Raw genomic sequence first — 23,953 nt, 5'->3', positions numbered from 1 at the left:
ATTGGACTTGCTTTTTCATGGACATAGAAGGGAGTACGGAGAGGAGATATTTAAGGTATCTTCAGATATAATGAGTTTGAGAAGTCAAAAATCTTTTGGCCTGTTTTTGAAAGAATTGAGGAAAAGCCAGGAAATTTAAGGAAATTTCTCTAAGATCTCCTTGAATACTTGAGTTGTTTCTCTCTCCTTTTAGCTAATAGATGCCATGAGGGAAGTTTAGTCATTTAAAAATAGTATGTCAGGTGTGCTAAGTGAAAATGGAAGTTCTGCATTTACATTTGTTTCCAATATCATAATTTATTTTCTTAAATTAATTCACCATTTCCTTTCTTCAGTCTAAAGCCCACAAATGGGAAAATGTATTTGGGTTTATAGACTAAGTGTGTGGCAGGAAGGATTTGAATGTATGTATACCATTTCCCCCTCCTGTGTGTACATCCCAAAATGACAGTAACCATGGAAATTGTTGCATATTATTCTGAAAGGGGGGGGTGTGTTGGGATGGGTCCTTTGTCTTCATTTTGATTTTAGAGGATTTATCTGAAAGCTCTTTACTTGTAAACAAGCTATTTGTGAAAGTTCACCTCCAAGCAAACCAATCAGCCAGAGAAGTTTTTGCTTCATGTTGGCCAGAAACAACAACAAAAATATCCCAAAACTCAATCAATTAATCAGTCAGTCCATCCTTTAATCTTATGATTTGTCTAGACAGTAAGATTTCAATAATGCATTCTTAAACTGATATTTGCCTATATAAAAATTATGATTCATTGACTCACTTCACACTTTGCTTCTCTTTTGTAACCTGGGATTTTTCTTTGGTGTCACAATATCACCATTGCTTATTGACTAATGAACACCAGTCTAGACACTTTCTGTTCCACTACAGTTTGAAGGAAACTAAGGTGTTTCTGGCAAATTCTTTTTCAGTGTGTGATTTTTTTAAAAAAAAAACAGTAATGACTAATGATCATTCCATCTTTACTGAGGAATGTAGTGTCTTCAATCTGTAGAAATATTTTCTGAAAGGACATATTCCAAATATTAAAAAGAGGTTTGTTTTTCTGGGGATTAGAGCTATAAAAGGCTGTCATCGTTCTTATTTACATGTGACTTATTTCAATTAGATTTTTAATTAACATTTTTATAATCATAGGAAACAATAAAAAATATTTTTTCTTTAAAAAAATTAAGTCCTGGGGCGCCTGGGTGGCTCAGTGGGTTAAGCCGCTGCCTTCTGCTCAGGTCATGATCCCAGATTTCTGGGATCAAGTCCCACATTGGGCTCTCTGCTCAGCAGGGAGCCTGCTTCCTCCTCTCTCTCTCTCTCTGCCTGCCTCTCTGCCTACATGTAATCTCTCTCTGTCAAATAAATAAATGAAAATCTTTAAAAAAATTTAAGTCCTACTGTACTTAATATAAGACAATGTGTTCCTAACATGTTTTAATTATCATGGCAAAATGGTTTGCTATTTGCTATTTGCTATTAAACTATCAACAAATAATTTGCATTTGATCTTTTCATGAGTTCTTATTCTTAAAACATTGCTTGAAACCTATACAATTTGTTCATTTTTTTTTGCAAATATATGATACTTCAATAGAATGTAATGGTTTGGCTATACTGTATTTATTATATTTTCAATCAATTGAAATTATATTACTCATAAAAATCTGCATTAAATAAGTGAATGGTAAGATTTGAAGAAAGATTCTTGAATTTCATCACTTTTTTTTTTAATTTTTTATTTTTTATAAACATATATTTTTATCCCCAGGGGTACAGGTCTGTGAATCACGAGGTTTACACACTTCACAGCACTCACCAAAGCACATACCTTTTTACTGGCTAAAAAGGGGGACTGTTTTGTTCTTTTATAATATACTCTAATTTCTAAGATAGTTTTATTGTAATTTCCCTTAGATGAAGACGTTTCACATTAATCTATGTTCTAAAACATGGTGGGTGTCTCGAATGCTAACGGAATATTCAGTTTAACTGTGAGGCTGAAACTTCAGTTGTACCAGACGACTTTGTGATTTAAATATGAAAATTAATTCATAAATCTTTTTATGAGAGCTTATCAAAACTGGATCATCCTACAAAACAGAATGAGTTTAAAATTTGGTCTAATATTCATAACACCAAAGACAGATATAGATAGAAAGACAAAGTTCATCTTTTTATTGTTAGAGATGTGTTTTTTTACATAACTATACCTTCTGTTTTTGTCTTTTCATGTCGTAACTGCTCTAACAAAAGGACTGTGTCATCAATTTTAGTATATTCTCTTATTCATGTAAAAATATAGCAAGTTCAACATGCAAAGTAGAAATTACCTAGGAAATATTATTACTATTCTTTATGACATATACATATTAAGATTTATTTTTATTTGATTTCAAACATTGTGTATTATACATTAAAGGTAAAAATGTGTCAAAAATAATTGAGTTAAAATAATGTAATTCCCTTATAAAAATTAATATGATCAAATAAAATCCCTAAAGGAAAAAATGCACTTATGATTTTTTAAGTGAACTAGATTATAATATAAATTTTCATGTGGAAGTATAAAAGTATATTGTGGCAAGTTAGGAAATAATTCACAACATTTTAAATCTGGAAGGGAAATTTTAGGTGTTCTAATTTCCTTTCTCCCTTTTATAGCTGAAAATAATAAGAACTTTGCAAAATTAAACCACTTCACCAAATTCACACAAACTGTGGAGAGCTTATCAGATCTTAGATATGCTTTAAGTTATGTTTCATTGAACTCATAATTATTTTTTGTTATAATGTGTTTGAAGGGCTCAGGATTTTATAGATATCACTTTCACTTATATTAAAAATGGTGATAACATCATTCATTCATTTTGCAAACCTTTGTTGAAAAATTGTTAGTTTCCAGGTTCTCTACTAGGCTTAAAACACATGAGAAATAGGAGAAGTCAGGTTTCCTGCTCTCACAAGATGAATAATAAAATGATCAACAATCATAAATAATTTCCAAATTATAAATGCTATCAAGAAAATAAAACATGATGACATTATGGAGAGTATTACTAGGGTTTTGTCAGCTATGGCCTTTGAGCCAAGATCTGAAAAGTCAAAAAGAGCTAACATTGAAAAGTGATTGTACTAACCAGTTTCAAGCAGAGACTAGAAAATGCAGAAGCTCAAAGGAAAGAATAAGGTTGCGTGTTTAAGAAATATAAGTGAATCCTGGGTGAGTGTGGGAAAGTGGGATGAGAAGGTACCAAGATGGCTATAAGGCCCCAGCTTATAGAAAGCCTTTTAGAAATGGTAAGGAATTTGGATTTTAATTCAAGTGAAAAGAGAAGCTACTGAAAAGTTAAAAGTAGGAAACTAATATTTTCTGGTTATCGTTTTAAAAGACTGCTTTGGGGTACCTGGGTGGCTCAGTGGGTTAAGCCTCTGCCTTCGGCTCAGGTGGTGGTCTCGGGGTCCTGGGATCAAGCCCTGCATTGGGCTCTCTGCTCAGCAGGGACCCTGATTTCCCCCTCTCTCTGCCTGCCTCTCTGTCTACTTAGATCTCTCTGTCAAATAAATAAATAAAATCTTAAAAAAAAAAAAGACTGCTCTGGTTGCTTGTAGATAATAGATTGCAAGACACTAAGAATACTGTTGTGGTTTGTATCAAATGAATCTTCTTACCAAGAACAATTTTAAAAGCTTGATATAACACCCAACAATAAAAACTTTTGCAACAATGACTACTTGAGAAGATCAGAAAAGAACCAAAGCAAATAGAAATTCATGGGGATAGTACCAGATAAAAGGGCAAAACACTGAGATAAACCAATATTTCTCCATACATTTATTTTTGTGGCATTTGCTGATTCCATGTAATGGTACTCCCCAAGTATAGGCCAAGGTGGGATTGTATGGGTGGTTGATCATACAGAGAGCAAATGCAAATATTAAAACAATCTAAATAATATAGTTTCTATATTTAAAAATACATAGAGAAATACATTTTGAAATGTAGCTTCTATATTTCAAAATATGCAAAAGTTTATAAAAGGATGCTTCATAAAATGTACCAAGCTCAGATGAACTCACAGGGTAACACAAAATTTACAGATCAGAAAATTCCAATATTAATTAAACTGTCTAGAGTATCCAAAATAAAGAAAATTTCCAAGTTATTTACATTAAATGTATATAAAAATAAGCAGAACTGAGAGTGGTAGCATATAGAAACAAAAGAAAAATTACTACCTCACTAATGAATAGTGCTTTATCTTAAATATGTTAGCAAATAAAGTCCAGTTCATATTAAAATACATACCGTCAGCAAAGTGAGTTAGGGCAGAGATTCAAGGATGACTCAAAATTGGAAAATGCTTTTCTCAGACTGGAGGAGAAACTCATGTGGTGATCTTCATGTATGGGGACATTTGACAATGTTGGATACTTGATTACAAAATGGCTCAGTTTAATAGGGATTCATGGGTGTTTCCTAAACAAGATTTAATATTAACGTATCAGTTCAAAGCCAGTGTTTTAATGGGAAAACACAAGAGGCTCCTTAATAAAGTCAGAACAAAATTAGGATGACAGTTATTGCCACTGATATGTCCATTGATTTTGAGATATTAGGCAATGCATTTAGACCGCCAAAAGCAATTAGAGACATAACATTGAGAAAACAAATTGACAAAACTATAACTACAAATTATGAGATTATATAATTATGAAACACAAGAGTCCCAGTAAAAATTGAGAGAGAAATTTTAACGAAGTAACAGATATAAAATTAGCACTGATAAGTCAATAGTTTCCATATACAGAAACAAAAAACAATATTCTAACTAAAACCAGTTAGAATGTATGAGAAAAATCCATTTATAGCAACAAAAATTAAAGTAAAATATTCAAAATATACCTAAAAAGATTTGTTGAGGAAATCTGTGAGAAAGTAAGTATGAGAAAAACTATTAATCAGTCTTGAAAAACACAAAAGTATTCTTGAAATAATAAAAAACTGTATTTTTAGATAAGATACAGTATCTTTAGTAAAGTGATTTTTCCCTTTAAGAATTTATGAATTTAAAATGACCCCAATATAAATATATTAATTTTTTCTGGAGTTAGTTTGGTTGATTATAAAAATCATAAAAGAAGGAAAAAGAATATCCTGAGAAAACCTGGAAAGTAAAGCAATGCTTAAGTATATGGCTAATATTACTAGATGTTAAAACATGTTAAACAGCCTTCAGATTAAACAAAATGGTGCTGACAAATAACTATCCTGAAAGACCAATGAAAAAGTATAGTAAATACAGACAGAAAAGTACATATAAGAATCTTGATATAACATTGGTTTGGCAGCATTCCAAATTAGTGGAGGAAGACAGAATTTTAAATAAATGGTTTTGACCAGCAGATAAGACATGTGGAAAAGGAAAAAATATTAAATTGGATCCATTCTTCACACCATAACCAAGAATAAATTTTAAAATGGATCACATATTTATCTGTAAAAAATAAATACATCCATGTATAAGAAAAAACATTTTGTGATTTAATTCATAATCTGAGAGTAGTTTATACAGTTGAAAGCCCTGAATACATAAAAGCAAAGTTTGACCATTATACTTCCAAAGGCAAAAATGTCAAGTACTAATTCAAGTCTAGAAATAATTATTTGTAACTTATGTCCCAAAGGATAATATTTTAAATATTAAAATATTTCCCCCAATATAAGGAAATACAAACAAATCTTAAAAATAGAACTACCCCATGACCCAGCAATTGCACTACTAGTTATTTACCTGAAGGATACAAAAATATTGATTCAAAGGGATACATCCACCCCAATGTCCATAGTCTGCATTATTAACAATAGCCAAATTATAGAAACAGTGTGAGTGTCCATCAACTGATGAAAGGATAAAGAAGAGGTGGTACATATGCACAATGAAATATTACTCAGCCATAAAAAAGAATGAAAAATATCTATTTGCAACATCATGGATGGAGCTATACTGTATTATGTTAAGTAAAATAAGTCAGAGAAAGACAAATGCCATACAATTTCATTCATGTGGAACTTAAGATCCAAAACAAATGAACACGGGGTAAAAAAAAAAAAAAAGAGCAAACCATAAAATAGACTCTTAACTATAGAGAATAAACTGAGGTTTGCTGGAGGGGAGGTAGGCATGTGGATGAGTAATGGGCATTAAGGACGGAACTTGTGTTGAGCACTGTGTGTTTCAAGTAAGTGATGAGTCACTGAATTTTCCATCTGAAACAATATTACCCTGTATGTTAACTAACTGGAATTTAAATAAAAACTTGAAACAAACAAACAAACAAATCAAATCAACAAAGGACTGGGGAAAAATAAATACAAAGGGCTTACAAGCTTGTAAAGATGTTTAACTTTATTTAGAATATTGGATAAATCAAGTTGAAATTATAATCCTGAGATTATTATTTCTCACATATTAGATAGGAAAATCCACAATCATGACAACATATTCTCTTGGTAAAGGTATGAGAGAAGAGGCATTCTCATACTTGGCTGGTTGGAATACAAAATGGCATAATCTTTACATAGACAAATTTGGCAATCTAACCAAATTTCCTATACATTTACCATTAGATGCAAGGAAATATAGTGAAAAAAAAAAAACATTAGATGTTACTTTGACAGGGAACTAAATGAAGAAGGGAGGTATAAAAGCAACTTGATCCAATTAATCCATCTTAGCATACAGAGGGATAAACAAACATAACAAACTTTATCATGTAATGCAATAGGAAATATACAGACATATCTTTGAAGGACTTTTGCCTGTGAAATGGAGGTTGAATTTCATCCAGCCTCTTGTTTGTATGCTAACTCAAAGAAATCAAAGAAAGCAACCATAAAAAGACATTTCAGAAAATCTAAGAAATGGGGCACTTGGTTGGCTCAGTTGGTTAAGCATCTGACTCTTGATTTCTTAGGCTCAGGTCATGATCTCAGCGTCATGAGATTGAACCCCGCCTCAGGCTCCCTGCAGGGCATAAAGCCTGCTTAAGATTCTCTTTCCCAGGGCGCCTGGGTGGCTCAGTGGGTTAAAGCCTTTGCCTTCTGCTCAGGTCATGATCCCAGGGTTCTGGGATCAAGTCCCACATCAGGCTCTCTGCTCATCAGGGAACCTGCTTCCTCCTCTTTCTCTGCCTGCCTCTCTGCCTACTTGTGATCTCTGTCAAATAAATAAAATATTTAAAAAAAAAAAAGATTCTCTTTCCCTTCCTCTTTGCACCCCACTACTCTCTCTTAGAAAATTATCTAAGAAATGTTAATATGAACTGGATATTAGATAATACCTAGGAATTGTTTTTATTATTAATGTAATAATGGTATGATGATCATGTGCAAAAGTACTTACCAGGTTTGCATGCATACTGAAGTATTTGTGAGTGAAGTAGGAAGTCTGTGATTTGCTTTTGAATACTTCATCAAAAAAGGAAAAAGAAAGAAAAAGGGGTATCAAAAGGAAAAAAGATTAAGTAAGTGGAAAGATTTCAATAATTATTGAATATGGATAATGGGTATAAAATGATTCATTATATAAGATTATGCTTGCATAGTTCAGAAAACTACGTAATAATTTATGACAGTAGACTGGAACTGGGAAGGGGTGGGGATAGTGGGACCATTCCACTATTTTAAGCAATTTGGATTAGGATGGTAGGAATAGATGGGAAAGAGTAGGTGAATATGGGATATATTTGGAAAATCTAAAAAGACAGTCTGATGAATTAAATAAAGATATTAAAGGAAAGAAATAAATCAGAAATATGTCATAAATCCAAGGAAAAGATGGTACGGAAAATATTTAAATCTGTTCAAGGAATAGGTCAAATCTGGAGATATGAATATGGGAGTCAACAGTGTGAAGATAGCTTGTACATTTTAGCCTGGATAAAATCATCAGGAGAAAATGTCAAGGAAAGAGAACAGGAAAAGTAAGCCTAGGGCACATTGATTTTAGAGGTCCATTGAAACAGAAAGAGTAAGGGGGCTGAGAAGAAGTAACCAGTGTCATCAGATTGTCCTGAGAGATAAAAAGTGTTCAAAGAAGTGGAGTATGGTCAGCAAGGGTGGAAATCTCTAAGAAATCAAGTAGAAGATGGCCAGAATAGTGACTTTTGCATTCTGACAACATGGAAGTCATCAGTGTTCTCATGAGTGGCAGTTTCACTAGACTAGTATGGTTGCAGATTTGATTAGACCTATTTGAAAAAGGGAACACAGGGAATAACATGGTGCGATAGGCAGAGAAAAGTGTATTCCCTCGTAAGATCCCTGAAGGTATCCTTAAGAAGATTTCACTTCTGTATCATTAATGGTTAAAACATTGTTTCTCATGAAATTTGGATTAGTTTTACCTTCAATCCTGATTCTAAAGGCCCTCAAATTCTGAAATACTGGACAAGCTATCTGGCGATGGAAAGAATGCCGAGGGTCTTTCCTGACTGATACACACTTTTAATAAATGAGGGAAGGAACAGGATAATTTTTCATTCTCATTGAAAACTACAACCTGTTTTCTGATATTAAGAACATATTTAAAGATAGGATAAATTAAAGGAAATACCTCAAGAGTGATCCTTGTTTCTCAGTTTCATTTACATGGAGAATTCATGCTTAGGATTTGTTTCCTTTTTTTCAGTGTACTGTATCTTGTCTAGGCTTTTTCTCTTAACTTTTGAACTGGGATGTTGTGATAGAAATTGAGGACTTGTTGCTATATTTTACTTGGTCATATTTTAGTGGCTGCTGATAACTTATTAATTCTGATAATACGTAAGTCTCTTTTATGATGATCTTTTATTAGTATTATAGCCTACTGTGAACATGGAGTTCTGGTTGTCTAAAATGTTATCACATCCAACAAAATTGACAATAATTTCTTAGTATCATCTAATACCAATTCCATATTCAAACTTCTCTATCTAAAATTTTTGGATGTGTATTTTGACAATTGAAAGTAAGTAGTAAATATTGTGAACCATTATTAGAAAAAAGGTCATTTTTTCTTCCATAACTATAATACCATTATCACAGCTGAGAAAGTTAAAAATAGTTCCATCGTAATTAATATACAGTCCATTTTAAAATTTTATCCACTTTTCCAAGAATGCAAAATCGCATTTTATAGCTTTTCATATAAGGATTTAAACAAAGTAAATCTATTTGGGTCCTATATTTCTCAGAACTCTTTTACTTTGCAGTACCTTATCACTTTTGTTTTTTACTTTATTTTTTTAGTCTGTCAATTTGTCAAAAACTCAGGTCACTTTCAGGTAGAAAACTACATATTGTGGATTAGGCTGATTTCTTGTGAGGTTACCTATTCCCTTTATGCCTCTATTCACCAAATTTCTATAGATTTGTAGAGTCAATGGCTTAGTTATGTTTAAGCTCTCTCTTTCTCTTTCTCTCTCTTTTATTATTTTTTGTGAAAGTAAAAGTCATCTTTGTGTTTTGGTGAATACTAACCTTCTTTTTCTTTTTCTCACTTGCCTTGCAAATATTTTCTCCCTAGGCTGTAATTTTTTTCTTTTTGTATTTCTTAAAAGTTCATTAAAAGACATTCAGTTATTTATTTTAGCAGTGTCATAAGTTAGTTCCCTTTTCTTTCACTTAGCTGCTGTTCTACTCATGCATCCCAGCAGTTAATTCTTAAAAGATATTAGTGTATTCTTTGAAAAATTATCTATATTTCTATAAATCTGTACTAAAAGTAAAGTATGGTTGTTGTAAACATTTTTCTAACTTGTACTTATCAGTTCTTGGTCTGTAAACTGAGATCTATGTCACTTTTTAAATAACTGCATAAAACATCCTTTCCTGGATGTACTATAATTTATTTAACAAATATTTCTCCTGAAGGAAAAAGAACACACACACATACACACACACACACGCAAAACCTATTTCTAGATCAATGTTGGTTTTAGTTACTTTTCTACTTAACACTATAGAAATATATACATGAATATTAATACATATATTGATGTCTATATATGTGAATAAATATATAAAGGAGTATATATATAAATGAGTATTTTTCCAAGTTTTGTGATTGTATTTTAAGATATAGCTAAAAAATTTTTGGTTTATTCTTTTTTTAAAGATTTTATTTATTTATTTGACAGAGACAGGGACAGCAAGACAGGGTATACAAGCAGGGGGAGTGGGAGAGAGAAAAGCAGGTTTCCCACTGAGCAGGGAGCCCCATGCAGGGCTCGATCCCAGGACCCTGAGATCATGATCTGAGCTCAAAGCAGATGCTTAACGAGCCACCCAGGCACCCCTGTTTTTAGTTTACTCTTAAATGTTACTTTATTTTACTTTATTTGAAAAATATCTTTTTATTTTTATTTAAATTTTTAGTTTTTATTTAAATTTAAATTTAATTTAAACTTAAATTTAAATTTAAAAATTTTAAATATTTAAATTTCAGTTAACTAACATATAGTGTAAAATCAGTTTCAGGTATACAATATAGTGATTCAGTAATTCCATACAACAGCCAGTGCTCATCCCAGCAAGTGTACTCTTAATCCTCATCGTCTATTTCACCATCCTCCCATCAGCCTCCCCTCTGGTAACCACCAACTTGTTATCTAACACTAAGAGTCTGTTTCTTGGCTTGCCTTTCTCTCCCTTTTATCCCCTTTTGTTCATCTGTTTTGTTTCTTTTTACATGCAAGTAAAATCATCTTGTATGTGTCTTTCTCTGACTGATTTCTTTCACTCACCAAAATAATTTCTATCCACATTATTGCAAATGGCAACTTTTCATTCTTTTTAATGGCTGAATAATATACCATTGTATAAAAAAGTATCCCATTTTGTGTGTATATATACATCTTCTGTATCTATTCATTGGCAGATGGACACTTGTGCTGTTTCTATAGTTTGGCTATTATAGATAATGCTGCTATAAACACCAGCATGCATGTGTCTCTTTGAATTAGTATTTTTGTATTCTTTGGACAAATACCTAGTGTTACAATTCCTGGATCATAAGGTAGCTACATTTTTAACTTTTTGAGTAACAACCTTATTATTTTCCAGAGTGGCTACACACTGGTTTGCATTTCCACCAACAGTATAAGAGGGTTCCTTTTTCCCACATTCTCACCAGCACCTGTTGATTCTTGTATTGTTGATTTTAACCATTCTGACAACTGTGAGGTAGTATCTCATGGTAGTTTTGATTTGTATTTCCTGATGATAAGTGACATTGAGAATCTTTTCATGTACTTGTTCATGTCTTCTGCCCATTTCTTAATTGGATTTTTTTGGGGTGGGGATAGTGTTGAGTTTGATAAGTTCTTTTTTTTTTTTTTTTGAATACTAACCCTGTATCAAATATGTCATTTGCAAATATCTTCTCTCACTCCAAGTTTGCCTTTTAATTTTTTTATTGTTTCCTTCACTCTGCAGAAACTTTTCTATTTTAGTGAAGTTCCAATTGTTCATTTTGGCTTTGTTTCCCTTGCCTCAGGAGACAGGTCTAGAAAGAAATTGCTACAGTCAATATCAAAGAAGCTGGTGCCTGTGTTTTCCTTTATGATTTTTATAGTTTCAAGCCTCACATTTAGGCCTTCAATCCATTTTGAATTTATTTTTGTGTATCATTTAATAAAGTGATCCAGTTTCATTCTTTTGCATATTGCTGTCCACTTTTCCCAACAGCATTCGTTGAAGAGACTGTCTTTTTCCCATTAGATAGTCTTTACTGCTTCATTGAAGATTAATTGACAAGATATTTGTGGGTTCATTCCTGGGTTTTCTCTTCTGTCCTATTGATCTACAAGTCTATCTCCATGCTAGTACCATACCGTTTTAATTATAGAAGCTTTTTAATATAGCTTGAATTCTAGAATTGTAATAACTCCAGCTTTTCTTTTCTTTTTTAAGATTGCTTTAGCTTTTTGAGTCTTTTATAGTTCCATACAAGCTTTAGGATTGTTTGTTCTAGCCCTGTGAAAAATGCTATTGGTATTTTGAGAGGGATATCATTAAATGTGTAAATATCTTTGGGTAGTGTAAATATTTTAGCAATATTTGTCCTCCCAGTACATAAGCATGGAATGTTTTTCCATTTCTTCATGTCATGTTCCAGTTTCTTTTATCAATGTTTTATAGTTTTCAAAGTACATGTCTTTTACCTCTTTGGTTAGGATCATTCCTACATATTTTATGGATTTGGGGCAATTGTAAATGGGACTGATTCCTTAATTTTTCTTTCTGTTCCTTCTTTATTGTGTATAGAAATGCAATAGATTTTACATATGTTGATTTTGTAGCTTGCAACTTTGCTTAATTCATTCATCAGTTTTATCAGTTTTTGGCTGAAGTCTTTGGGTTTTTTATATAAAGTTTCATGTCATCTGCAAATAGTGAAAGTTTAACTTCTTTTTTGCCAATTTGTATGCCTTTTATTTTTTTTTGTTATCAGATTTCTGTGGCTAGGACTTCCAGTACTATGATAAGTAAAAGTGGTATATCATCTGACCACAATGCTATGAAACTAGAAGTAAATCACAAGGAAAAAAATTGGAAAGACCACAAATACATGGAGGCTAAACAACCTTCTACTAAACAATGAATAGGTCAACCAGGAAATCAGATAAAAAAATACATGGAAACAAATGACAATGGAAACACAATAGTTCAATATTTTTGGGATGCAGCAAAAGTGGTCCTAAGATTTCTCTTCTCCTGCTCGGCTTAGGGTTTCTTTCTTGTTCTTTCTCCAGCTCCTTTAGGTGTAGGGTTAGGTTGTGTACCTGAGACCTTTCTTGTTTCTTGAGAAAGGCTTGTACCGCTATATAATTTCCTCTCAGGACTGCCTTTGTTGTGTCCCGCAGATTTTGAACCGTTGTATTTTCATGATCATTTGTTTCCATGATTTTTTTCAATTCTTCTTTAATTTCCCAGTTGACCCATTCATTCTTTAGAAGGATACTGTTTAGTCTCCATGTATTTGGGTTCTTTCCAAACTTCCTTTTGTGGTTGAGTTCTAGCTTTAGAGCATTGTGGTCTGAAAATATGCAGGGAATGATCCCAATCTTTTGATACCGGTTGAGTCCTGATTTAGGACCGAGGATGTGATCTATTCTGGAGAATGTTCCATGTGCACTAGAGAAGAATGTGTATTCTGTTGCTTTGGGATGAAATATTCTGAATATATCTGTGATGTCCATCTGGTCCAGTGTGTCGTTTAAGGCCTTTATTTCCTTGCTGATCTTTTGCTTGGATGACCTGTCCATTTCAGTGAGGGGAGTGTTAAAGTCCCCTACTATTATTGTATTATTGTTGATGTGTTTCTTTGATTTTGTTATTAATTGGTTTATATAGTTGGCTGCTCCCACGTTGGGGGCATAGATATTTAAAATTGTTAAATCTTCTTGTTGGACAGACCCTTTGAGTATGATATAGTGTCCTTCCTCATCTCTTATTATAGTCTTTAGCTTAAAATCTAATTGATCTGATATAAGGATTGCCACTCCTGCTTTCTTCTGATGTCCATTAGGATGGTAAATTCTTTTCCACCCCCTCACTTTAAATCTGGAGATGTCTTCGGGCTTAAAATGAGTTTCTTGGAGGAAACATATAGATGGGTTTTTTTTTTTTTTTTTTTTTTTTTTTTTTATCCATTCTGATACCCTGTGTCTTTTGACAGGGGCATTTAGCCCATTCACATTCAGGGTAACTATTGAGAGATATGAATTTAGTGCCATTGTATTGCCTGTAAGGTGACTGTTACTGTATATGGTCTCTGTTCCTTTCTGATCTACCACTTGTAGGCTCTCTCTTTGCTTAGAGGACCCCTTTCAATATTTCCTGTAGAGCTGGTTTGGTATTTGCAAATTCTTTCAGTTTTTGTTTGTCCTGGAAGCTTTTAATCTCTCCTTCTATTTTCAATGATAGCCTAGCTGGATATAGTATTCTTGGCTGCAGGAGAAGAGAAATCATAAAGATCAGAGCAGAAATCAATGAAATAGAAACCAAAAAAACAATAGAACAAATCAACGAAACTAGGAGCTGGTTCTATGAAAGAATTAATAAAATTGATAAACCCCTGGCCCGACTTATCAAAAAGAAAAGAGAAAGGATCCAAATAAATAAAATCATGAATGAAAGAGGAGAGATCACAAGTAACACCAAAGAAATACAAACAATTATAAGAACATACTATGAGCAACTCTACGGCAATAAATTTGACAATCTGGAGGAAATGGATGCATTCCTAGAAACATATAAACTACCACAACTGAACCAGGAAGAAATAGAAAGCCTGAACAGACCCATAACCAGTAAGGAGATTGAAACAGTCATTAAAAATCTCCAAACAAACAAAAGCCCAGGGCCAGAGGGCTTCCCGGGGGAATTCTACCAAACATTTAAAGAAGAACTAATTCCTATTATCCTGAAACTGTTCCAAAAAATAGAAATGGAAGGAAAACTTCCAAACTCATTTTATGAGGCCAGCATCACCTTGATCCCAAAACCAGGCAAGGATCCCAAATCAACGAAAGTAGGAGCTGGTTCTATGAAAGAATTAATAAAATTGATAAACCCCTGGCCCGACTTATCAAAAAGAAAAGAGAAAGGATCCAAATAAATAAAATCATGAATGAAAGAGGAGAGATCACAAGTAACACCAAAGAAATACAAACAATTATAAGAACATACTATGAGCAACTCTACGGCAATAAATTTGACAATCTGGAGGAAATGGATGCATTCCTAGAAACATATAAACTACCACAACTGAACCAGGAAGAAATAGAAAGCCTGAACAGACCCATAACCAGTAAGGAGATTGAAACAGTCATTAAAAATCTCCAAACAAACAAAAGCCCAGGGCCAGACAGCTTCCCGGGGGAATTCTACCAAACATTTAAAGAAGAACTAATTCCTATTCTCCTGAAACTGTTCCAAAAAATAGAAATGGAAGGAAAACTTCCAAACTCATTTTATGAGGCCAGCATCACCTTGATCCCAAAACCAGACAAGGATCCCACCAAAAAAGAGAGCTATAGACCGATATCCTTGATGAACACAGATGCGAAAATACTCAACAAAATACTAGCCAATAGGATTCAACAGTACATTAAAAAGATTATTCACCACGACCAAGAGGGATTTATTCCAGGGCTGCAAGGTTGGTTCAACATCTGCAAATCAGTCAATGTGATACAACACATTAATAAAAGAAAGAACAAGAACCATATGATACTCTCAATAGATGCTGAAAAAGCATTTGACAAAGTACAGCATCCCTTAATGATCAAAACTCTTCAAAGTGTAGGGATAGAGGGCACATACGTCAATATCATCAAAGCCATCTATGAAAAACCCACCGCAAATATCATTCTCAATGGAGAAAAACTGAAAGCTTTTCCGCTAAGGTCAGGAACATGGCAGGGATGTCCATTATCACCACTGCTATTCAACATAGTACTAGAGGTCCTAGCCTCAGCAATCAGACAACAAAAGGAAATTAAAGGCATCCAAATCGGCAAAGAAGAAGTCAAATTATCACTCTTCACAGATGATATGATACTATATGTGGAAAACCCAAAAGACTCCACTCCAAAACTGCTAGAACTTATACAGGAATTCAGTAAAGTGTCAGGATATAAAATCAATGCACAGAAATCAGTTGCATTTCTCTACACCAACAGCAAGACAGAAGAAAGAGATATTAAGGAGTCAATCCCATTTACAATTGCATCCAAAACCATAAGATACCTAGGAGTAAACCTAACCAAAGAGACACAGAATCTATACTCAGAAAACTATAAAGTACTCATGAAAGAAATTGAGGAAGACACAAAGAAATGGAAAAATGTTCCATGCTCCTGGATTGGAAGAATAAATATTGTGAAAATGTCTATGCTACCTAAAGCAATCTACATATTTAATGCAATTCCTATCAAAGTACCATCCATCTTTTTCAAAGAAATGGAACAAATAATGCTAAAATTTATATGGAACCAGAAAAGACCTCGAATAGCCAAAGGGATATTGAAAAAGAAAGCCAACGTTGGTGGCATCACAATTCCGGACTTCAAGCTCTATTACAAAGCTGTCATCATCAAGACAACATGGTACTGGCACAAAAACAGAATGGAACAGAATAGAGAGCCCAGAAATAGACCCTCAAATCTATGGTCAACTAATCTTCGACAAAGCAGGAAAGAATGTCCAATGGAAAAAAGACAGCCTCTTCAATAAATGGTGCTGGGAAAATTGGACAGCCACATGCAGAAAAATGAAATTGGACCATTTCCTTACACCACACACAAAAATAGACTTAGAATGGATGAAGGACCTCAATGTACGAAAGGAATCCATCAAAATCCTTGAGGAGAACACGGGCAGCAACCTCTTCGACCTCTGCTGCAGCAACATCTTCCTAGGAACAACGCAAAAGGCAAGGGAAGCAAGGGAAAAAATGAACTATTGGGATTTCATCAAGATCAAAAGCTTTTGCACAGCAAAGGAAACAGTTAACAAAATCAAAAGACAACTGACAGAATGGGAGAAGATATTTGCAAACGACATATCAGATAAAGGACTAGTGTCCAGAATCTATAAAGAACTTAGCAAACTCAACACCCAAAGAACAAATAATCCAATCAAGAAATGGGCAGAGGACATGAACAGACATTTCTGCAAAGAAGACATCCAGATGGCCAACAGACACATGAAAAAGTGCTCCATATCACTCGGCATCAGGGAAATACAAATCAAAACCACAATGAGATATCACCTCACACCAGTCAGAATGGCTAAAATCAACAAGTCAGGAAATGACAGATGCTGGCGAGGATGTGGAGAAAGGGGAACCCTCCTACACTGTTGGTGGGAATGCAAGCTGGTGCAGCCACTCTGGAAAACAGCATGGAGGTTCCTCAAAATGTTGAAAATAGAACTGCCCTATGACCCAGCAGTTGCACTATTGGGTATTTACCCTAAAGATACAAATGTAGTGATCCAAAGGGGCACATGCACCCGAATGTTTATAGCAGCAATGTCCACAATAGCCAAACTATGGAAAGAACCTAGATGTCCATCAACAGATGAATGGATCAAGAAGATGTGGTATATATACACAATGGAATACTATGCAGCCATCAAAAGAAATGAAATCTTGCCATTTGCAACAACGTGGATGGAACTAGAGCGTATCATGCTTAGCGAAATAAGTCAAGCAGAGAAAGACAACTGTCATATGATCTCCCTGATATGAGGAAGTGGTGATGCAACATGGAGGCTTAAGTGGGTAGGAGAAGAATAAATGAAACAAGATGGGATTGGGAGGGAGACAAACCATAAGTGACTCTTAATTTCACAAAACAAACTGAGGGTTGCTGGGGGGAGGGTGTTTGGGAGAAGGGGGTGGGATTATGGACATTGGGGAGGGTATGTGATTTGGTGAGTGCTGTGAAGTGTGTAAACCTGGTGATTCACAGACCTGTACTCCTGGGATAAAAATATATGTTTATAAAAAAAAATTAAAATAAAAAAAAGTGGTCCTAAGATGGAAATATATAGCAACACGGGCCTGCCTCAAGAAACAAAAAATCTCAAATAACAAAGCTAACCTTTCACATAAAGGAGCTAGAAAAAGAACAACAAAAGAAGCCTAAAGACAGCAAAAGGAAAGAAATAATTAAGATTAGGGAAGAAACAAATGATATAGAAACTAAAAAATCAGTATAACAGATCAATGAAAGCAAGAGCTGATTCCTTTAAAGAATTAATAAAATGGATAAACCCCTAGCCATACTTAACATAAAGGGGAAGCAAAGATCCAAATAAATAAAATAACAAATGAGAGAAGAAAACAATGACCAACACTGTAGAAATACAAATAATTATGAGGATATTATGAAAAACTATATGTCAACAAATTGGACAATCTGGAAGAAATGGACAAACTCCTAGATACATATAAACTACCCAACTGAAACAGGAAGAAATAGAAAACTTGAGTAGACTGATAACCAGCAAAGAAATTGAATCAGTTATCAAAAAACTCCTAACAAAAAAAAGTCCAGGGCCAGATGGCTTCCTGGGAGAATTCCACCAAACACTGAAAGAAGAGTTAATACCTATTCCTCTCAACTATTCAAAAAAATAGAAAAGGAAGGAATTAATTCCTTCATTAACTCAAAATAATTCTGAGACCAACATTATCCTGATAGTAAAACCAGATAAAGACAACACTAAAGAAGAGAACTGCAGGCCAATATCCTTGATGAACATAGATACAAAAAAATCTCAACAAAATACTAGCAAACTGAATCCAAAATACCTTAAAAATATCATTCACCATGATCAAATAGGATTTATTCCTTGGTTTTAAGGGTGGTTCAATATTCACAAGTCAACCACATTAATACAAGAAAGGATAAGAACCATATGATCATTTCAACAGATGCAGAAAAAGCATTTGATGAAGTATAACATCATTTCATGATAAAGACCCTCAACAAAGCAGGTTTAGAGAGAATATACTGCAACATGATAAAGGCTATAGATTAAAAACCCACAGCTAATATAATCCTCAATTTGGAAAAACAGAGTTTCCCCTGTGTGGTCAGGAATAACTGAATATTTGTATACAGCATTTCTAGAATCAGTGTTTCTGAGAAAATAATTTGTATATTTTTAACTTTCATAGATGTTAAATATCACAATTTGTATTTCTACCAAGAATGTGAAAATGACTCTTTTTACTTCAAGTATATTAACCCTAGTTACCTGTAAGTTTAAATATGGTAATGAGAACCAACATAAAATATGGTAGATCTCTCTTTGTTTGGCATTTGGAAGTTAAATGTCCCCTTTGGGCTAAGTATTTCAAGAAGTGAGGGGTGACCCTACAGAAATCCTGGATTATTACCATTTTGGGCAATTGACTCTAAAAGGTAATTAAAACAAATATAATACAATAAACAATTATAATCTTATTTGCCAGTAATGTAATAAGGACATGAAAGTGGATTGGTTATTTGAAGTCTCTCTGTTGTTGTCATTTAATTAATATAGTATCATCAATAACATTGATATTTATTTATCTCTCATGTAATAGAAAAAGAGAGGCAGGGGGCAGGGAGACCAGAGATGATGGAGCAAGTCTGTCAAAGATAACAGGCTTACAAAGTTGTTTGAATTGTCACTTCTCAGCCAGCAGGGAAGATAGTAGAGGATATCTAGGGCAAGCATGTTTAAATAGATGACTGTAAGTAGATGACACATATTTCTTTTAGGATCCTATGGCCATTCCCACCCCCAAAGAAGCATGTACAGTTTATCTCAGTGGTTATGTTCTCATCTAACACCTGGGATACTCCATTCTCATAAGGAAGAAGGGATAACAAACACTAGGGGGAAATCCATAGTCTCCAACACTGTGTAAAGAGGTAAAGAGGAAAAGATAATATATTTTGTTGACAGAAGATCCATCTTCTGGTAATTCAAACTCATAATGAACTGGATTTATTCACTTTGTCTTTGAGATAGTGAATATAAAGAGTAAGAAATGCTGAAAATAAAGGACAAAGGTGAATAGTGACATGACCAGCATTGTAAAAATTTTATGAATGAAACATATGCTGTCTAAATTAGATCATGTCTGTTTACTTTGATCTGGAAATTTTGCCACCACAAAGCTCCAGATCATTAGCACTAAATCAGATCTGGTGAGAATGATACTTTCTCAATCATCTGGGATTTGATTACTTGTAACAGGGGAGAAAAAACTCAGCCAGAAATGCTTTTAATATAGTCACACCTTAGTGCCTTTGAATCTTCAGGGAAACTAAAATCAGTGGCAATCTGACTAATACTTAATAAACCAGTGGTAACTATGGCCCATCTACAGTGCAGGTTCCTGATTTCACCCCTTCCACATTTCTGCATTCTTTACTAGTACTGTTTTTCTGTTCATATATCCTTCATTATTCCTCATTGTCATCTAATTTTAATTATTAATTTTCTCCCAGAGATGGAAAAATAGTTCTGCAGCTAATTCTTCTCTTGAAATTTGGGCTCATTTATCTTTCCAAAATGTCCACATATTTATGCATGACTACGTGCACTAAGCAGTTCTTCACATTATTAATGCAGATTCCTCTTTTCTTAAGTTTACCTGCCTTACAATTCCCCAAATCCTTGTATATATAAAGAGGTAAAAATAAGTATATTTGTATCTACAATTATATATTTGATAGATTATAGAAAATACCTAATGTGTCTATAGGCCTTCATGTCATTATTTGGGTAGTTCTTATAAAAGACTTAGAAAAATCAGATTTCCTCCTAAAAGTTAAATTTTAAAGTGAAGACATAATAGACTAGAACCTACATAATTTAATTCACATGAAAGAAACACACTAACTCCCAGATCTTGTACTTTGGATGTGTCCTAAGTGAATGCATTAAAAAAGTATGAAGTGTCTGTCAACTCAAAGACTGGCTCACAATCTAAGAATGCAAAGAATGAAGAAAAAATTATAAATCAAATGTTGTCAATGCCCATGTAAGCCCTGCTCAGAGAGAGGAAGGCATTAGTAAATTGATTTTGAATATTTCTCATCTCATTAACAAAACTATAATGAATGTGAAATCCCTGCATCTGACAATATAGTCCTATAAACTTACAATTCTATTTCTCTAACTCTCTATTTTCCTGATTGCATTATTTACTTTCAGATATTTATTAGATTCCCTTTTATTTTGCTATGATAAGTATTCACATGCATTTGATGTTTATACTTCTCTTTGACAATATATTGGCATTCTGATGGCCTTTATGTAACAAGAGCCTGCCTCTTAGGTCCTGGCCACTTTATACCTAGCTAGAATAATTCCCCGGGCCTTCAAAGAAGTGGGGGTAAATCTGGAATGTGGCAAACCATTAAAGTCTGGTTCTGCTTACCTCTCATAATCCTTCTCTATGTTTCATAAATCAAAGTGCTAACCATAATAACTGGGGGATTTAAAGAAAATAATTGAAGAAAGACAGAGATTTATGTACCTCACGCCAGACTTGCCAAATCAGAATATTTATCTGTAGAACCCAAGAACCTCTATAAAGTCACCTTAGTCAATCAGAAGTTGTTAGTCTAACAATAGTTCTGTGACCCATGATTCTAGAACCTCTGTGACAACACTACTATGCTGCAACTGTCATCTGTTCTTTTTCAAGACATTTTTACTATACTTAGGCAAACCTTTACCTGTGCTTCATTTTTAGAATATAATTCAGATATATGTGTATAATACATATATAGACATATAATATACATGTTAACTGTTATTATTTATATGACAACCAGTATTTATCTTCAGACTCCTTATATAGTCAATTCCCTCAATGATATTAAATGGAGGTTGACTAATAAAATATTAAATTATTGTAACAATTTTTAAAAAATGTTTCAAATAATGGTATTTTCTTCATTACTCTGTCAAATGATATTATCTTATGTTGGAGAATCAGCTTTTTGGGGATCCTTTCTGTGCCTTGAAATTCATCAAATATTTAATACCCTGGAAATTGAAGCTAACATATTTTGTAAAAGTACACTGTTCTGCTCAATAAGTACATGGATGCATGAATCATTTTGACTTACTTAGTTCTACCTAATACTGAATAAAAAATTATCTGAAAGTATGCATGTAGACACACACACACACACACACACACACACACAAAGAACCAAGTCCTTATAAAGATTACATTGGAAGGGGGAACTACGGTCCATGAAGACTCACCACTGTAAAAAAGAAAATCACATTTCAAGATGGCTTCAACTACCACATGATATTGGAAGAACTTAGAATAAATTGGTCAAGCTGGGAACTTCCTGAAGTATAGCTTTATTACAACCCAAAGATTGTCTTAGATAAAGTGAAAGTCCATAAGTAGATCTCGAAAATAATACTTTGTCAATCAATCTATATAAGCTGAGCAAAATATTATTTATATTCCTATTCTTTATACTTCCCCATTTCTACCTAATTGGCTTCATATGACTTCATGCAATCTACCATATTTTCTTCTTCAGATCTATCCAACTAGCACAAGATCTATTTCAACAAAATGTCACATGCAACATTTTTGTTAAAAATTGAAAAGTAATAAGAAACAGAAAAGTTTATAAGGGTGCCTGGGTGGCTCAGACAGTTAAATTGGTGCCTTCAGCTCAGGTCATGATCACAGTGTCCTGGGATCCAGCCCCATGTGGGGCTCCCTGATCAGTGGGCAGTCTGCTTCTCCCTCTGCCCCTACCCCAACTCGTGCTCTCTCTCTCTCTCTAAAATAAATAAATAAACTCTTTAAAAAAGTAAGAGACTGAAGTTTATAATTGAAAATTATTATATAAATATATTATATCTTCTAATGGTAATCATAAACACAGCTAAAAACAAAAGCTCTTGATATTGGCTGCTTGAAAATTAAGATTTATTTGGTAGAGTGGTTTATCATTTTTTTGACCTTCTGTAGTTTAAAAAGTCTTATCCATGCACAACTTCTGTAACACTAAAAATAAGTGGAATAGGGTGTTGAATTTCTAGATTTTAAGCACCAAGAAAACATATTAGGAGGGAAAAAAAAACACAGCATAACATAATGGCAAATATTTTAATGTTTAAAGTCATCATCATCATTAATGTTACAATAAAGGATAAAATGACTAAAGCTTATAATTCCTAAGCCCTTATTCTAAGCCATCCACAGTGAAAGTACATATTGGCATTACTCACATAATTTCATTTAATCGTTCCCTCATGTAAATATGGAACTGATAGCCCTGTTGTAGAGATGGAAGAACTTGAAGAGTATCTTTCAGACTGTGTGAGGAAATCCAAGATACTAGTATATAGTTGCCGTTGTGTAATTCAAGATTTCCAAAAGGGAAAAAAAACGTACTTCTCAGGAAAAAGAAAATTGATATTTAAACTTGTGGGAATTTACAGAGAGTGAAATTTTACTTATAGGACAACATAAAAAGGATAACCTATACTACTTGAAATAACCACACTTGAAATAAATAAATGAATTTCCTTTGTTGCTTATTGTTTTAGAAAATCTTTATTGTCAAAATGAAAACAATCAAAATAGAAAAATAACAGAATATGGTTGTTTCTTCCTGTCTTGAACCTTTTACTCTCTCTTCCCTCAGTTCCAGCCTTTAGAGGTGATCAATTTCTCACCTTTGCTTACTTGGTAGAATGTCCTTCTAGCTGTGCCTTTATATTATTTATACAACTTGATATTTTTATAAGCTATATGATGAGAGAAATTCTATGAAATTTCATCTAAATATACAGTTTCCTGATTTAGTTCACTTTAACACAGAGATAAACTGTTAAACTCAATGATTTAAATTAGGCTCAAATGATTTAATTTAATATTTTCCAAACAATCCTCTGTAAATATTTTATCCGTCAGTCAAATGCTTATAGAATACATAGAGGTGTGACATACTGTGGCCACTAGTCCAATTTATTTTTGCATTGCTTTACTCAAAATATGCATGGATTAATCTAGGCAACATTTAAATGAAAATAGTACTGACTGGTATTAACTAGTATGAAAAGAGAGCAGCGGTTAAGTGTCTGAAGAATTCAAAGGAAGAGAGATTTCTTCTGGGTGATGCAGTTAGGGATTAATGGGAATGGTGAAATAAAAACTGAGTTGCCTTCATTGGGAGAGTTTTGACATGTGGAGGGGTAGGAAGGGAGAAGAAAAGGAGGGAGGAAGGCAAAGGAGAAGAATGCACTGTTTAGAAAAAGAGAAAAAAAATAAGTCAAAGGAAAATGGGATGAAGAAAAGAATTCAGAAGGGAACTAGGTTGACTAATGGAGATTGATAAAGA

At 33.5% G+C, this 23,953-nt stretch overlaps 1 long non-coding RNA gene across 1 annotated transcript in view; it reads right to left on the bottom strand.

The window, feature by feature from the left end:
- Positions 1–21,149, bottom strand: part of LOC309863208 — a 108,020-nt gene extending 86,871 nt beyond the window's left edge. Inside the window, exon 1 of the long non-coding RNA XR_014310930.1 lies at positions 21,106–21,149. This is a non-coding gene — a long non-coding RNA (uncharacterized lncRNA). The remainder of the gene's footprint in view (positions 1–21,105) is intronic.
- Between the last annotated feature and the right edge of the window lie 2,804 nt (positions 21,150–23,953).

This window comes from Mustela nivalis (assembly GCF_964662115.1).
Source record: "Mustela nivalis genome assembly, chromosome: 1".
Classification (NCBI taxonomy): Eukaryota; Metazoa; Chordata; class Mammalia; order Carnivora; family Mustelidae; genus Mustela; species Mustela nivalis.
Note: the sequence above shows the minus strand (reverse complement) of the source record. Positions and strands in the feature narration are given on the sequence as shown.